The sequence below is a fragment of the Pseudochaenichthys georgianus genome, chromosome 15 (genome assembly GCF_902827115.2).
Source record: "Pseudochaenichthys georgianus chromosome 15, fPseGeo1.2, whole genome shotgun sequence".
NCBI lineage: Eukaryota > Metazoa > Chordata > Actinopteri > Perciformes > Channichthyidae > Pseudochaenichthys > Pseudochaenichthys georgianus.
Window position 1 is genome coordinate 14,685,051 of NC_047517.1, and position 4,750 is coordinate 14,689,800.

The 4,750-nt window shown below is 44.5% G+C and overlaps 1 long non-coding RNA gene across 1 annotated transcript; it reads left to right on the forward strand.

The window, feature by feature from the left end:
* Positions 1-999: 999 nt before the first annotated feature.
* On the forward strand, positions 1,000-4,503 carry LOC117460193 (uncharacterized). The gene is made up of 2 exons (XR_011644511.1): positions 1,000-1,370; positions 4,388-4,503. It is a non-coding gene; the product is annotated as an uncharacterized lncRNA (long non-coding RNA).
* Positions 4,504-4,750: the final 247 nt, after the last annotated feature.

The window sequence follows — 4,750 nt, forward strand, 5'->3', positions numbered from 1 at the left end:
AGGTGTTGGTTAAAGCTGCCCTGCCCTATAAAAAATACACCAGTTTTGAATTTGCTATTCTTAAGAAGCTGCCAGATGTGAACCATGCCTCGCTCAGAAGAGCTCTCAGAAGACCTACCATTAAGAACTGCTGACTTGCATAAAGCTGGAAAGGGTTCCAGAAGTATCTGAAGCCTTGATGTTCATCAGGCCACGGTGAGACACAGTGTCTATACATGGAGAAAGGTCAGCACTGTTGCTACTCTCCCTAGGAGTGGCCGTCCTGTAAAGATGACTGCAAGAGCACAGCGCAGAATGCTCAATGAGGTGAAGAAGAGTCCTAGAGAGTCAGCTAGAGGCTTAAAGAAATCTCTGGCACATGCCAACATCTCTGTTGACGAATCTACGATACGTACAACACTGAACAAGAATAGAGTTCCTGGGAGGACACCACGGAGGAAGCCACTGCTGTCCAGAGAAAACATTGCTGCACGTTTGAAGTTTGCAAAAGAGCACCTGGATGTTCCACAGCACGACTGGCAACATATTCTGTGGACGGATGAAACCAAAGTTGAGTTGTTTTGGAAGGAACACGACGCTGTGAGAGAGATTTTCTTTTCAGCAATGTAGATGGAAGGAATGGAGGCTGGAGTCCGCTTTATATCAAACACCTGAGTTTATTGAGAGCCACCGGCCGGGAGCATTGGCAGGGTTCTCACACGACTTCATCATGTGATTCCCCAGCCAACACTGAAGATTACACAGAAACACAGCGCAAATCTACACAGATAATCAAGGAGGAGCCTCTATTTCGCGCGTCTTCTGATCGATAATCACAAGAACCTGGATTCAGAGACAAAGACAGTCTGTTAAAGTCCTCTGGCAGTTAGTCACAGTCCCCCAACAGGAAAGCGGAACCTTTAACCCTTTAACCTTTAACCTCTTAAACCCCTGCTCTAAGTTATAGCAGACCTATGTGAAACACAAAATGCTTTTTGGTACAAACACATAAACAAAAATATTTCCTTCACAGACGCTATGTGTGGAGAATCCAAAGGGTTCACATTGTAACTTGTATTGCGTCTTTGAGCATAAGGAAACGCGCTATAAAGATCCCATGTAGCGGTGTTGTAGTTATTATTATTATTATACTGGTTACAGCTATGAATAACGGTCATGGTTAACATCTTTAGGATGAGCCTAACTTTCAAACACTTGTGTACACACAGTCTTCGTCTTTCTGTAATGATGTGTTCGTTGCTATGGGTTACCCAGGAGCTGATGCAGTTCCCAGGGACCAGGAGACTGTTCGTCACGCGGATCATGAAGCAGTTCGAGTGTGACACCTTCCTCCCTGAAATCAGTCTGGACAGATATCGTCTACTGCCACAGTAAGATTCAGGTTTACTCATTCAAGATGCATTTAGATGTGTTGATGTTGAACTGACTAGTTCACAATGTAAAGCGTCATGTGCCCAGCAGCTTTTCAAACGCATGTAACAAATCATGGTATCAAGCCCAAGTGTATCTTTTCCAGTAACATCCCTTGAGATGGGTCTTATTTCATTTCACCTTGCTTTACAATATTTAATTTTACATTCTGTTCTTGTATAAATCATATTCTATTTACGTGTATATAGACTTCATGCACTATTTTTTTATTTGTATTCTATTTTTGCATCGTTTGAGGAGCTCTGGTCATAACATTGCCATTGCTACACTGTAGCGTATGTGCATATGACAATAAGACCTTGGAACAAAAGGCTTGTCACTGACCGCCAGAGCCAGAGGTGGAGGTATGAGGCCAGATGTTGTACTTGAGCAAAAGTAGAAGTACTCAAATGTTGTACTTAGTAGAAGTACTCAGATGTTGTACTTGAGTAAAAGTAGAAGTACTCAGATGTTGTACTTCAGTAAAAGTAGAAGTACTCAAATGTTGTACTTGAATTAAAGTAGAAGTACTCAGATCTTGTACTTGAGTAAAAGTAGAAGTACTCAGATCTTGTACTTGAGTAAAAGTAGAAGTACTCAAATGTTGTACTTGAATTAAAGTAGAAGTACTCAGATCTTGTACTTGAGTAAAAGTAGAAGTACTCAGGTCTTGTACTTGAGTAAAAGTAGAAGTACCAGAGTGTAGGAATACTCTGTTATGAGTAAAAGTCCTGCATTCAAAATGTTACTCAAGTGAAAGTAGAAAAGTATTATCATCAAAATATAGTGAAAGTAGCGACAGTAAAAGTAGTCGTTGTGCAGATTGGTCCATTTCAGAATAATAATATGATATGTTTTATAATGATTGATCATGAAAGTGTTCTCAAAGCTGGTGAAGGTGCAGCTAGTCTGAAGACTTTGTAGACTGCAGGGTAGCTGGTGGATTTACTCCAGGTGGAACTAAAGTCTGATTCAACACTTGGTTATATTTCACATCATTCATCCAGATCTGTGAAGTCACTAAAGGTATTAAATACATGCAGTGGAGGAAAAGTACACAGTTTACCTCTGAACTGTAGTTTGGTAGAAGTACAAAGTGCCTCAGAATTGTACAATACAGTACTTGAGTAAATGTACTTAGTTACTTTACATCTGACAGCTTGACTGCTGAAATACCTATATTCGATTGAGTACACTCTAAAGACCAGGGGCCTCATTTATAAACGTGGCGTCCGCTCAAAAGACGGCGTACGCCAATTTCTAAGCAATCTTTGCGATTTATACAGAGCAGACTTGACGGGAGGATGTGCGGTCCTCCACGGACACTCTGACCATGCGTACGCACGACAACGGGAGAGATGAGAAACAGTGACACGTTAGCAGAAAGAAGAATGGAGAGAAATACGTGAACCATGAATCAAAAAGAGGACCTCATGTATCACATATGAAGAGTTAATTTGCAAACATTGATAAAAGCCGATCTTAAAATGATGAAACGCCCGTTTGATACTCCTGAGTGCACACAAACAACATGACATGGAAAAGTAATTAACTATGGATACGTTATTGATCACCCCTCGAATATGTTCCCTTACATGCTCTGAAAGGTGTTCTCTTAGATGATGTGGTAAACGGAAGAATTCCGTCTAAACTGACACGGTTTTGCATTTCTGTAGGTTTTACAGATGCGAGCGTGGTTTCACCATCACGTTTCATCGTGTGTGTTGCCTGCTGGGACGGGGCGTGTTTACCACCGGGTCACATCGCCCTCCTTCTAGCACCACTCCTACGTGTTTGGAACTCTGGACACTAACTGTTGGAGATTTGTTGGTGGAATTCTTTCCCATTCTTGCTTGATGTATGACTTCAGTGGCTCAACAGCCCAGGGTCTCCGTTGTTGTATTTTGGGCTTCATAATGCGCCCCACACTGAATGGAGACAGGTCTGGAGGGCAGGCCGGCCGGTCTGGTACCCCCACTCTTTCTCTTGGCATTGTCTTGCTGAAATAAGCAGGGACGTCCCTGAAAACGTGTATGGACCTTTCAGCGTTAATGGTGCCTTCACAGATGTACAAGTTGCCATGGGCACTAACACCCGCCCATACATCACAGATGCTGGCTTCTGAACTTTGCGCTGATAACAATCTGGATGGTCCTTTTCCTCTTTACCCCGGAGGACACGACGTCCATGAAAAACAATTAGGAATGTGGACTCATCAGACCACAGCACACTTCTCCACGCTGTCAGTCCATCTCCGATGAGCTCCGAAGGCGCTGCCCTACTAGGCGAAGGCGCTGCCCTACTAGGCGAAGGCGCTGCCCTATTAGGCGAAGGCGCTGCCCTATAGGCGAAGGCGCTGCCCTACTAGGCGAAGGCGCTGCCCTATTAGGCGAAGGCGCTGCCCTACTAGGCGAAGGCGCTGCCCTACTAGGCGAAGGCGCTGCCCTACTAGGCGAAGGCGCTGCCCTACTAGGCGAAGGCGCTGCCCTACTAGGCGAAGGCGCTGCCCTATTAGGCGAAGGCGCTGCCCTATTAGGCGAAGGCGCTGCCCTACTAGGCGAAGGCGCTGCCCTATTAGGCGAAGGCGCTGCCCTACTAGGCGAAGGCGCTGCCCTACTAGGCGAAGGCGCTGCCCTACTAGGCGAAGGCGCTGCCCTACTAGGCGAAGGCGCTGCCCTACTAGGCGAAGGCGCTGCCCTACTAGGCGAAGGCGCTGCCCTTGGCGTCACACACGCTCCAAATTGTCGGCGAGCACTGGGCTCAGATCAAATTATTTAAACTTTGAACCATTTCTGTCAACAACTGTATAAAGCAGCAGGTGAGGTAAACATACAGTAGGAAGGAGACTTGAGGTGTTGTACTGCCTGCGCCCTGCTTTGTGGTGAGTCAAAGGGCAAGTCGCGTATCATGTGAAGGCGGCTTTACACATGCATGTACCACCAGGTGAAACGTAGAGTAACTGTTGCCTCTCCTTCAGGTTTCCAGGAGTGCCGCCCGAGCTACAGGAGGAGAATGGTATCCAGTACAGATTTGAAGTCTACGAGAGCATTGATGAACTATGCAATTTGAACAAATAAAACCAAACAATGTTAATCCTAGACTTTGAGTTATTTTATTTGTAGTTGTTTACAGTTGGGGGAATCTAAAAAAACACCTGTACTGTTTGTTTGGGTAATCCTTATGATGATCATAAGTGTGTAAATATGCAAGAGCATCTGAATCCTCAACAAATCATAAAATCAAAACTGATCTTGAAAAATATATTCAAAAAACAGTGACTCATTGTTTTTATACCAAGAAGTGCTCCTCTTGGGATTCAAAGAGTATTTGCATGCATTTT